A 13253-nucleotide genomic window follows, 5' to 3' on the forward strand; every position below is an offset into this window, starting at 1 on the left:
CAAGTCGACTGCATGTATGATGTGAACAGTAAGATCTCGTTAATTATAGTTTTACTTTATCTTTCTAAAAATGAAAATTAAAATCAAAATAACCTGTTTGGGCCTTCAGCCTGATTTATTTACCTTAATGTATACCCAATTACTTCGTTAGTGGATTTCTCCTGTCTTTGATGGCTCAAATAATAATTAATAAGTTTTAAAGAAAAAATCAGGAATGAAGACAGGATTTCATTTAGGAACTAACAACCCCCTCAGCCATGAGACTAAAGATTTTTATGAAACTATCCACAATATGTGTTGAAGTCTAAATTAAATTTTTCATTGGCCATTGTAAGTAGCTTTTCTTGTACTATTTCTTGCTCAAGAGTTGAAATCAGACCTTTACTTGGCTTTGGTATGCAGTCGGGGAATTTGTGTCCTGTTGCAAAGAATGACTGTTGCTTTGAGGCAGACTGAAGAAGTTTACTCTGATTTTATCCAGAAAGATTATGTTTGTCCTTGTGAAACAGTCACAAATTGAGGTACCTCAGTGCATCAGCAATACCCATGGAAATAAATTTAGGTTATGCCTTGACTTTTTGCCTGTTTCTGGCATTCTACTGTGAATTCCTACTTGTCTTCAGAAGGTAAATATGTGAAGTACAATAGTCTAAAATGAAATTCTTCAAAGTTGATCTTATTCCAAGTTTTGCTTCAGAAGAGGAGACTTGTTGGACAAAATTGTCCTACATCTTGAAATTACAGGAGTTGAAGTCTGGTAGCGTTTAGAGCTTGCATTCCCTATGACACAACAGTAAGTAGGGGATGTCCTCCATATTCATCTTTTCCTTTCCTCCACAGTGCCACATGTGGGCTCTCCGCTTTGGGACTGAAGGCACTAGATCAGGTCTAAAGTTTCATACGCAACATTTCAGCTGTTGGGCTGAGGTAACTAATTTTTCACGCTTCTGTTCTGTTACCAGTGCAAGGTAAAACTTGCTTGCTTAAATATTAATTTATATTCCCATGACAGATTTTACCTCGCTGTCACCATAGGCTAAGAACACAAACATGCAATTACCCAAGGTCTTTCAACTGTACTAAATCCATGTAGTGCTGAAGCCTTTGCCTAACAACTGTAACTTCTGAGTACTCCTCTTGCAATCCTTTGAGTTTCTTCAGAACTTCATAGGAACTCGCCCTCTGCCTTTAACTGTCTTGTTCGCAAATAGCGGAGGCAGAAGGAAATGCAGCCACTTAGCTGGAGTAGGAGTGAGGTTGCTGTCTGTTTTTCTCAGTACAGAACTTTATGCACATGTATAAAAGCATGTATATGTCTGGAATCTTTGTGTCAGTTTCCAGGTCCCTACTTCTAAAGTTAGGGTACTTCACTGTCACCCATCACCACAGACAGAGGAGTTATTCCTTCCATGCTTTGACACAAACATGCTACAGGAAAAAAAAAAAAAAGCCAATAAATGATTACATCTGGAGTATAGCATCCTCTATTTATAAACCAGAGGCTTTAAAAAAGAAATGGACAAGCCTAGAGTCCACTTCAAACTTGACTCAAGTTTTTTAATTTTGACACCTCTCAGCTGGCTGCGTGGAGTGTTCCTGTGCAGCAGCTCTGTTCCTACTGAGGGAAGACCTGGACAGAAGTGGGGAAAAATGTGTCAATGTGTCTGTCAATGTATCAATGTGTTCTGCCTCAGGGAGGCAAGAAGGTGGATGTCTAATGTGCTGGTCCTTTTTCAGCTGATGCAGGTTCTGAAGAAGAGCCCATCTAGCTAGTATAAATAAATGATGGTCTTGGGGCAACTTTATGTAACTTGAAGCTGAGTTGGACCATGGTTCTCTCTGTGACCCTATTTGTTCTCTCACTCATTCTGAGCTGAGCAAAGCTTACTGGAAGTTTAGCCATCTGAGTTTGGTGTCTTCTCAGTTTCAACTCTTTATTGCACCTGGCTGGAGGTGGCTGTTCACAGGCATTATATCATTTTATTTGTGTTATTGAAATGTGGTGAAATTACCAAGTGGTAATGGCTGGCTGTACAAAGTGCCCTACAAACTCATAATGAGAGAGGCCTCATGAAGAGTCAAAACCAGACAACAAACAGATCTTATAAAACAGAACAAAGGAAGAACGAGGTGGATGGAAGCATAGTATGAAATGAGTTGGTCAATTGACCAGCAAGAAAAATCAGAGCACAGACTAACGAATCTATTTCAGAAGAACAGCAGTTATGCAGGCATGCAGAAGGCAGTGTGGTTCTGGGCCTAACTAGTTAGCCTGATAACCCATCCCTTAGGTGTGGCCTTTGCAGCTGGTCTATAGCACGATCTAGGCCACGCTCTGCACCTCTGCTCTCCTGCTTGTGCTGCAAGCAATGCAAAACACACAAAACTTTTAATGCTGTGCTAAGCTCTAGTCTATCCATCCTGCTCTGTATGTTGTGTTTATTGTGCTGCAGTAGCCAAACAGAATTTGCTGTGCTTAGTGGAGAATAAACGTTATAATTCTGTAGAAACTTATTTATCTGGAAAGCTTCAGGTCTTACTTAAACGAGGGACAGAGTTCAAGTATAGAGCTGGTACCCACTAGACTGTGAGTTCTGCAACAGAGCTGCTATGGGGCAAAAGCTTCAAGCTCAGCAGAGCACTTGAGCATTGGCCTTCACTTAAGCCCTTCACTGAATACTAATTTTGTATTTACCGCAAAGTGTCTTCTTTGCCCAACTCCAGATGGGAGTGGTGGGAAGCACGAAGAAAACTGCAGACAACATTAATGAAAAGTAGTCTGGTATATAAAGACTTTATGGAAGTGTTGTGATTTAGGAAAAAAAAAATCTTAGTCTTTTCTAAGTCAGAACACTGCATCTGTCTTATTTTCTGGATGGTTGGGATGATAGTCAAACCCGAAATCTTAGCGCATTTCAAAACACAAGCCAATATAGTATGGCTGGTATTTTACCATTCCATTTCCTTTCTTTTTTCATTGTCTTCTTTATATTTTTATTCAAGCCAGCTATTATTTATGTTGATTAGTAGCTGACCATTAGATTTTCAAACAGAATTTGCCATGTGATTTGACTGGTTGATAACTTGTTAGAACTGAGAGTGTGATCCTGTGAAAACTTTTGCCTGGAGAAATGATTGTTTTCATGTGAGTAGTTCTATTGATTTACTCCTATATACAAGTGCTTGAAAGATGGAGCCATAAAGTTATATTGTATGGACACGATGCTGAGCCTTTCAGGGGAATTTCTCTGACAGAAGGAGACATCTTTCCCTCAGTGCCCTTTCCCCTTAGAAGTAATCTGTCACTGTATAATTAAATGAGAAAGTAAATAATGTTATTATTTCTGAGCATGGACACAGTGCACACAGTAACAAATCAGATTCAAAAAATAGCTGATGAGAGGATTTGTCGAGATCCTTGATGCGAAGTTTTAAGTACAGTGCAACCATATACCTGCTCTAAATTGGCTAGTGCTGTAATTAAAAGTATAAATGTTTCAAGCTGAATACATCCTATTAGTAAGATTTTAGGAAACAAAAATTTAATTTATTCACATTCGATATGGTCTGTAAATGCCACCATTATATGCCTTCCACTGGCCTTTGATTAGCTATGGATTAATAAAACTTTTATACCTTCTTTGTCAGCCTCATTTTGAACTCTGTTTTTGCATACTGTTACTATTAAATAAATGAATTAGTGTCCAGAAATGTGTCATGCATATTACCTAGCAGCAGGAAGCATAATACAGTGGTCAGCTCCCCAGGAGCATTATAAATCCTAACACGCTCGGTAACCTGCTCATGTGGACCTATTAAAAGCTTGATGATTTAGTGAAGCAGTATTTGTGCTTAACAATGGAATTTTAGTTAATTCAAAACAAAGTAAATCATCTCCAATTACAGTATTTGAATATTCACAGTAACTATACGAGGATGTGTAATGTTGCTAGGGAAAAAAAAAAAAAGAAAAAGAGAGAGGAAAAAAGAAAGAAAAGGCATTATAAAGGTTGGCTGGAGCTTAGCATTTGGAGTGGTTGGGGTACCTCAGCGTTAAATGAACACCAGTTTTTGTAAAACATGTTTATTTGACATAGTTGCTTCACCAGGGAGATTAAGGAGCCAGAGCCTAGAGCAGGTAAACTATTTCCAGAGCCTGTGAAGACTTCCGTGGTCAGGAAGGCTCCTGCGGGTTGAGCAGCAGCAAAACCATAATAGTCACCAAGCCAAGGGATAACAAAGGTTTTGCTGCTGTGTGCAAATGGTTTCCTGGTGTTTGTCCTGCCTGGGCTGACCACACACTCCACAGCAGGGCTCACAGGCTGCTGGGGGCCGGGAACGCCAGCGTCTGCCGAGTTACCTGGGGCTCGGCTGCGAGGTGATGGAGGAGCCATGGGGAGGGCCACGGCCTGTGAGCAGCCTTGCAGCTTCTTTCATGGGTAACCGCTATAGTGTGCATATATATTTGTGTGTCTTATGTGGGAGATCACCAGGTTGCCCCTTCCAAAACAAGCTAATGTCCAAGTCTCTATCCTATGTTTTCAGTCCTGTTTTTTAGAGCCATAACTGTGCTTTAAAGCATTCATAAGCTTCAAGAAGGGTTTTTTTAGTACGCCTAGGAGCCCAGTGCTTTGATTTCACTAGGAGTTAGCATCTCAATTGCTTTCCTTAAATTTCACTTTGGTGCTTCTTTGCAATGATGAATTACTCTGTCTGCATGGCTTCAAGGTTAGAACCTGCAGCCTCATTCCATCCTGCAGGATTTGAGGTACTTGTGACACTTCTGAAAGGAGGACTTAGGCTTCTAAGATGCATAGAGTGGTTTAAAGAAAAGCTGAGACACCCAGTGCAGGTCTCACCTCAGTGCAGCGAACCCAGAGTGAAGCTGCTAATTTCAAACGTGTGTCAACTGCTAAAGTATCTGCAGTGATGCCTTAAAAATGCTGCCGGGTCCCAGTACCCAAACCATAACGCTGTTTGTTCAGGTTTTTATTATGGATTAATCCCTTGATTCTAAACAGGTATAGAAACAGAGCAGTGCTGTATGCGTTTTAGCTTCCTCCTGCTCAGGCAGTCACGCTAAACGGTCAGATTGCAGTATTCTTGCAGGGGGGAAAAGGGGACTCACAAAGGGGAAATAGAGTCTGGGGAGGGGTTATTGTTAATTATAGTAATAGTTGCTTAATTTTAGAGGAACTTAGCAAAATCATATGGAGGGGTAGGCAAAGTACTAACCTCCAAGTAGCTTTTATGTCTTAATTTATTCTTACTACTTTTTACAAATTTATTCTCTCAAAGTTTTCCTTCACAGCTGACATGTACTATATTCACATACAGTTACATAAAGCTGTTGCTGGTAACAGGGATTGCATTATTCCTACAAGTGTCTGTCAGACTTCAGCAATTTGCAGGCCTAGATTCCATCAATAATCTCGAAATACCAGTTCTTGCTTCTTGTGGTTTATTGGTCTCAGCAGAGTGAGCTCCAGTTGAAGATCATGACAATCATATGATATTACCTAGTTATTAAAGAAAGCCTGAGGGGAGAGATACGGGAATAAATGTATCATTAAAACTTGTATTTTTGCTCCAATCTGTAATACAAAGCCTTGTATGATGTCCTCACAAGTGTTTCTTTGTTAATTTTGGCTGTTGTGTTACCCAACGTAGCCGCGTGCTGTACATGGAATTAACGGTCTTACAGCCACAGAAATGCGTCAGTGAAAGATGAGACAGTATGTAAGGAATAAATCAGGACAATAAGGTGTGACTCTAGGAATGCGATAGACCTTACAAGTCAGGTGATATACACTTGTTAGAAATCTTTAAATGCCAAGGAAAAGTTCTGTGTTGGTCCCTGCTGTGTCCTCAGTGTGTCAGACACAAGGAGTGGCACCTGGTGCTCGGGTACCCCAGGGATACCCCTGCAGAGGGCTGCTGCCTGCAGGTGCAAATAACGCCAGCGTCTCTGAAAGGTGCTATACAGGTGCGACCTCTATGGCACTCGGAAGAGTAAGGTGCTTTTAATTAGCTGTCATTCCAAAACATTTGGGGGTTTAGCAGACTTATAAATATTACTTTCTCTTCACTATTCTGCTTCACACTTTTTTTTTTTTTTTTAATTTCTTATTTTTTCTAGAGCCTGGAGTCATCCACTTAACAAGTGTAGGGACTTAGAGCTGTTATCTGTTTAGTGATGGTGATGGGGGGGGGGGGGAAGGGACATGGTTTTAATGTGTAACCAGCTTTGTAATTACAACAGCTGAGGGGAGACTTTCTGGATTTGTGTGGCAGCTGTGTCAGTGTGCTCTGAAGTCGCTGCAGGAACAGGAGTTTGTGAGCTTCGGAAGAAGCCTCCACGAGAGCAACAGAAAGTGTGGTTTTTAGGAGTAAAATAAACTAGGCTTATGAGGGAAGCTAGCCTTTACAAGGAAATGATATCCATGGAGAGTCTTCTTGATGCGAGAACTTTGTGAGCCCTTGCTCAGAAGCAGAAGGTGAGTAATTTCCTTTTGGATTTAATGCAATTGAGAGCAGTGTGCACAGCTGAGAGTAAAGCTCTGCCTGTGGCACCATTACTGTGGTTTTAGTGGTCATAAGCAACTGTATGTGGCCGGGTTGTGCCTGTAGGGGCTTAAATGCTGGCGGCACTGCCTGAATGTATGTGAGGTAACTGTCTTTATGCTTTTATTCCTTCATATGCGTGGCCTATAATGTTGTATGTTTGCTGTAATTTGTTCTTGTCATATGCCACACGCTACATGGAGAGGAGTGAAAAAGAGCAACCCGTGTCTAAGAAGAAAAAAATCTTTGCTGTGACTTTAACAATAGTTACTAAGTTTTGCTCTGATTTCCTGTGCAAATGCACCCTTTTAAAATCCTATTATGGTTATAGATTAATTTTAAGCAGTTTTCAGAGCGTTAATGAGTAGAGATGCATTGTGTAAGCTGCTGTGATTGTCTGTTAAAAGTCAGGTAAGCTTTGAAGCTTCTCTGGAGTCATGTTTGCTCCTTCAAAACAGGAAATAATCTGGTCTAAAAGCTGTGTGAGAATTTGTAGTATGCTTTGCAGGAGTACATACAAATTTTCATTTTGATGAAACTTTCCTGATATATGGTTGAAAGAAACAAATACAAATAGGTTAACCACAGCCAAACCTATTAAATCAAATATAGTAAGTGTGATCATTATCCATTTGTTGTTGTTTCAGAGTTATTCTTGATTGCCTAAGAGATCTTACAAATAAGGAAATGAATTATCCATCAGTCTCTAACAAAACATGAATTGGAGTAATTTACATAAATACTGAATACTGAACATATTTCAGTCCCTTGTTTTCTTGTTCTTATGAGAAGAAAGCTAACGGGTCTTCCTATTAAATAAATATAGGAATCAGAGGTTAGCTAAAATACGGCTGCTGTATACGGTTTTTTGGGCCACAGTTCAATGATACAGTAAGTGCTCTTTTAGGGCTTCTAATTGCAAACAAAAACTGCTTCTACGTAATACCTATTGCTAATCCAATACCAACTTGCTCTACTGGTTTGAATTTATTAAAAATATCAGTGATATACTTTGTACTAGCAACACTTCTTCTGGATCAAATATCGTGCATCCACAGCATTCCAGGTTTCTGCAGGCTCTTTGCATAAATAGCCTAAAGTTAAGAGCATGACCCTGGCACAAACCTTTTCTCATAGGCTCTGCTGTCTTCCACAGAAATGTGGTGACGGAACCCCTCAGGATATGCAAGTGCGGAGATCCATCCCTGGTGATCATGGAGCTGGATCTCTGGAATTAAAGGGAGGCTGCCAGTCTCTCAGCTTTCAGAAGTTTTTATTATGTGAGTGTAAACTAAAATCCCTTTTAAAGGTCTTAATGGTCCTTGCTAATCAGCTGTACTGTCTGCAGGGATCTGTGGTATCAAGACACCTGTGCAAGCTGGAGTTTTTGTCCAGCTTATTCAGTACATACGTCTTTGTGCATCTGGGGCATTTTTCACTCCTCAGAAACATGCTGTAACTTTTACATGAAATGGCTTCAGGATCACTGGAATTTTCCTAGCGTTCATATTTTTATTTCAGGTTTGTTTCAAAGCTATACAACACAATTGTACAAATTGTAATTTATTTGTAAAACTGGTTAATATGTTGCTTACGTATACTGACAAAGCTGATCATTTGCATTTGGTTTAACTTACTAACTGCATTGGTTTAACTTACTAACTGCATTTCTAAGCCCATGTACAAGATGTCGTATATTTTTCTAATCTCTGACCTGTGTTTAAGAAAAAACGGAGGCTTCCATTGCATTAGAGTGCACATGCTTGGTACTCTGAAACTGCTTTTATTTAAGCTTGTTTTCACCTAGATATATAAACATTTTTTAATTAATTTATTTATTTATTTATTACTTTGTGATACCTTATGTCTAGCTGTGTATGTCTCTGTGTATATGAATGAGCAATTTGTTCCCAATTGTATAAGAAACATCTGTGAAAAGGACATATTTCAGTGACAATGGCAATGTGCCAGAAGTATACCCCGACCACTGCTCGCAAGTACGTGTGCTTGTGCCTCAGCTCAGACCTGGTGTGAAGGGAAATCTAGCCACAATTTAATGCATATTCACAAGATATCCAACTCTCTCCAGTGCAGTGTAATGAGTACCCAACGTGCAGTTTGTTGCATTGGTAAAGGAGCACTAGTGGAAATGCCAAACGATGTGTCAGAATGCTGTAATCTATTCCACAGGGCACCATGCTTTAAGGGCTTGGTGGTTGGAGTTGAATAAATAACGTTTTTATCCAGCAAATGTTATTTATTCATGTATGTGTCCTGCAGAGAGATGGAGGGACTGGGGCAGGGTGCGCTGTGGCTGGGGGAGGCTGCCCACCTTGTGAGAGGAAGGAGCGGGGCTGCAGCACTAACCTGCAGTACCACTTCTGCCTTCCTACTGTAGCTGTGGTTTTGTTCATGTGCATAAATACATCTTCTGCATAGGGGCAGGCTTAGCTTAGCCATTTGGATTGATAATTAGGACTGATAAAGAACATGTCAATGCAAATCAGAATGACAGAAACATCTGGGACTGTTTAAGGAGAACACCCCAAATCCTCCTTGGTGGTAACTGCGCTGCAGGTACAAAACAGGGTTCAGTTGTTTCTGCAAATGCACAAATTAACACATCAGAAGATATGAATAACACAGGTTTTAAAATGATACTGAAGAACTGGTACAGATGTTGCCATTCCTTTTCCTTCCCAGTTTAGGTGGTGCAAGCTTTCATAGTCGTTCAGCAGTGGTGGGGTGGCTGCAGCAGAGGCAGGGACTGAGCCTGCAGGCAAGCTGCTGCCCTGCAGCTCTCCTGGCTGACCTCGTTCACAGTATGTGCGAATGAGAAGGGCATGTTCTTCTAAAGCTTGAAAAGCTCAGATGAGTTGCTATTTTTTCCGGATTTATTTTGTTAGTTTGTTTTCCAAAAAAAAAAAAAAAAAAAATCCCATGAAGTACTTCAAACAAAATATCGTACAGGAAGTTAAATTTTGTGAAAGACAAATTCAAACCAGAGCAAACTGAAGTTTGATTTCACTTGTTGAAATATTTGAAAAACAGTCTTTTATTGCTTCTACTCCATTTCTTACAGTGAATACAACTGAATAAATAGTAGTTGCATTTATCTTTTTTTTTTTTTTTTTTTTCTTCTCTGAAATGTTAATACCTCTGCAGTGAGGCAAAAGTCCTGCTATCAGGAAATAATTTTTCAGACAATGAAGGAAGTCTCAGAGTGTTTGAGTATAGTGGTTAAATGACTTCACTTTGAAATGGCTTTGCAGTATTGCAGCTGGAAAAAGAAGATGGGGCAAAACAGGAGAAAAATAGAGGACAAGTTGTATTCATACTTCTTTATTCAGGGACAAGAGAATGACAGGCTTGAAACAGGGCAAAAACATTTAAAAAATAAAAGCAACGTTATTTAAAGCTACTGAAATAGAACACGTTACATTGAGAGTAATGGAAAATATTTTTGTACAGAGAAAAATAATCTGAGAATTTTCTGATGTTTTGTCAGTTTAATCATATTTTTCAGTAGGAAGGCGGTGGGTTTTTCCCCCTTCTTTGTGATGGTTTGATTTATAATATTTATGAGATAGAAACAAACCCTATTTACATTCCCAGTTAGAACCAGGATTCAGAAAATCTAAATGACTTGTTCACGACTCAAAGGCAGCCCAGCAGAGCTGAGAACAGATCCCTTATTTGCATCCTAGACTTGCGCTTTCACTAAATTTACAGAAAAGTATTTTCCCTACAGTATTGGACACTTACTATCTAAGCTCTTACTGTCCATCTTGTTATAGTGGCAGAGCCCAGGCATTTCTTTTAGCTGCATGCTGTTCATTGGAAGGTTGGTCTCAGTTTGCCAGTTTTTCTGGAACCGTAGGCATCTGCCAGCCTGCCTACCAGGCAGGCATTTGCATTGTTCTGAACAATGCTCTGCATCTGCTGGCATAACTTTAAAGAGCTTAATGTGTATGGACTGAATTTGGGTATTGGTCATGAGATACTTTTTTGGAGTATCACGTGTACTTCTGTGTTGTACTTCTGTCAATAACTGGTGGAGCCAAGGAAAAAAAAAAAAAGGGCTAGAATAGTGCACCTTTGATGCTAGTGCCATTCCAAATTTTGTTCAGCTTGTAATTTCAAGGCATTATTTCTGTTTACAGATCTTCTTTGTCTTGTACATTAGTGCCAAGATTTCTAGCTTCACTTGCATTTGTTCCTGTGCCTTGTAAAGCAATGTTAGTATAGGAGCTACCAAAGCTCTCCATAATATTTCCTTTGGTCTAGCTCATTAATAAATACCTGTTAGCCTCCTTTGAAGCAAAAGCTAAATAATGTAGAAAGATATTTGCTCTTAATCTAGAGAAAGGAAAACCACTGTTGCAGTGTCTGTTTTCACAGTAGAAAAAATCATTAGTCAAGAATAAAACTGAGAGTTTTGTCACATATATATATATATATATATATATATATATATATATATATATATATATAAAGCATTATCTATAAAAGTGTAAATTTGTGTCTTGCAGACTTAGAACCGCTGGATACTGCAACAAAATCATGTGTGTTGGTTTTATTATCAACTCTAGCTTTGAATTAGAATTCCCTATATTACAGCTTGGAGCTAAACTCTGTTTACAAAACAGTATTTACACTTGACTAATTTTGCAGATCAAACTAATTAAATCAATTAAACTGGTGATTAACCAAATGAAGGCTGATTGCAAAAATTAGTGGGTTTATTTTGGAGGACTGGAAGTAAGCTAATTACTGCAGTGATTACTTGAACCTGGAGTACTCTAAATGTGGTATAAATTGAAACCTCATAGTGAATTAGACTGGGAATTCATTACAGTTTAAAGCACTGTTAATACTATTCAGGCTGCTACTCCTGTGGGAATGTTTCACTCAGTATTTTGTATACTGATAAACAATCATTTAGTCCTGTCCTTTTAAATAACAGCAAGCAATTTCACACAGTATTTTTCTCTTGTATCCTGAGTCACAATTCTGTCTTGTCAGAAAAATGTAGTTACTACAACTGTCAATCAGGCTCTTGCACATTGCATGATGGGAAATGTAGTCCAACTAAACTTCCCTCCATCATAACAGAGGTGTCTGAATTTCATATAGTTACTACAGCGCTTTCTTCATTGACGTCTTACTCTGTGTTTGCTATCTCTGCTAGCATGGTGCACACAAAAAAGGGAGGTTTGGTTATTTGCTTGGCATGCTGCTTAGCTGTAAGCATAGCCCAATGTGTTTTGTACCAATTCTTATGTATTGGTTCATACTCATGCTTGGAAATGTGGTTCTATCGACAGATTTTAGAAAAGGAAGCTGATCTGCTAGATTACTTGCTTATTTGTTTGCTGATGCAAGCTATTCTGTGTAGTGGGGGTCCTAGGCTGTCTCATTCCCCCTTACACCACCAATTAACAATGGAATATAAATGCCTACTAAAAACGACCTATACTATCGACTTCCTTAAAGCATGTTGGCTTGTAAGTAAGTTAATGAAATTGCACAGAATTAAAACAGGAAAATCTCAGAGAGCTGGAATACGATGCCGTTTGTCACTATTTCTCTTTATGTGTATGAATATTGTAAACATGCTTCGCTTTAAGCTGGCTTTGTAGGATCGTTTGTTACACACCTCACTCAACAAGCAGTTCCATTTCAGCCCTCGTTGCTCTGCTGAAGGCAGCCACTTGAGATTTATATTACATAACTGGCCTCTACTCTGCACGTTTTCACTCTGTTTTATTTTTTTCAAACACATAAGTATAGCTCACATTTGTTTAAAAATAAATTTCAGTGTACCAGAAATTCAGAACCTGGTTATTTCACTGTGCTGTCAACAAAGCATATTTAACACTGACCAAAGGCACGAGATAGGTCTCTTACAACATTACTTTCTAAAACAGTTCGGTGGTGGTAAGGAAATAGCTACATAAATACATGTATTTAATTATTTTTAAGCATACTGTTTACTTCTGTACTTGCTGATCTGAGAATTGCTTGTTTTAGTTTTTCCATTGCTATGTCTATTTTATCCAGCAGATTTTCAGATCTACATGAAATGAATGTCAAGTGTTGAAATACGTGGAGAGTAACACTGAACGAATTTTGCTGGGTGAAATAGATCAGATCATAACTGACTGAATTTAAGAAGAGATTGGACTGTGCACTTAGTCACATGGTCTGAACTTTTGGGTAGACCTGTGCGGTGTCAAGAGTTGGACTTGATGATCCTTAAGGGTCCCTTCCAACTCAGGATATTCTATGATATTCTATGATAACCACTGGGGAAAACAATCCAAAATAAGAGATTTGCTGAAGAGAAGGCAGAGGAGACAGAGACAGTGATGGGCAGCCGTGGGTAGGTGATGGGACAGGAGACCTGGTATTCCCCGGCTGAGCTAGCGGACTGAAGTCAGTAGCAGGATTCCAGCTGCTTCTTGGGCATTAGGAGGCTGATTCTGTCTGCCAAAGGCAGCTTCTCCACATCAAGACTGGATCTGGCTGTACACAGAGCGTGGTGCTGGGCATTTTCATACCACACCAGCATGCGGTGAGAAAACACTCAAGGGAGATGCAAGTCAGATGTGTGGGAACAGCAAGATACTTTGACCCAGTGTGTATGCTTAGTTTAAAGAGAAAATTAAATTCTTCTGCAGCGTATT

General features: G+C 39.3%; 1 long non-coding RNA gene across 10 annotated transcripts in view; it reads left to right on the forward strand.

The window, feature by feature from the left end:
* The first annotated feature begins 6218 nt into the window (after positions 1 to 6218).
* The window catches only part of LOC137863064 (uncharacterized), a 79392-nt gene continuing 72357 nt past the window's right edge, over positions 6219 to 13253 (forward strand). For 3 of the 10 annotated variants that reach the window (XR_011100660.1, XR_011100664.1, XR_011100666.1), the window contains exon 1: positions 6219 to 6497. This is a non-coding gene — a long non-coding RNA (uncharacterized lncRNA). Of the gene's footprint in view, positions 6498 to 6555; positions 6670 to 13253 lie in introns of those variants that run through there. The other 7 variants (XR_011100659.1, XR_011100667.1, XR_011100658.1 and 4 more) reach the window with 4 other exon arrangements.

This window comes from Anas acuta, chromosome 12 (genome assembly GCF_963932015.1).
Source record: "Anas acuta chromosome 12, bAnaAcu1.1, whole genome shotgun sequence".
NCBI lineage: Eukaryota > Metazoa > Chordata > Aves > Anseriformes > Anatidae > Anas > Anas acuta.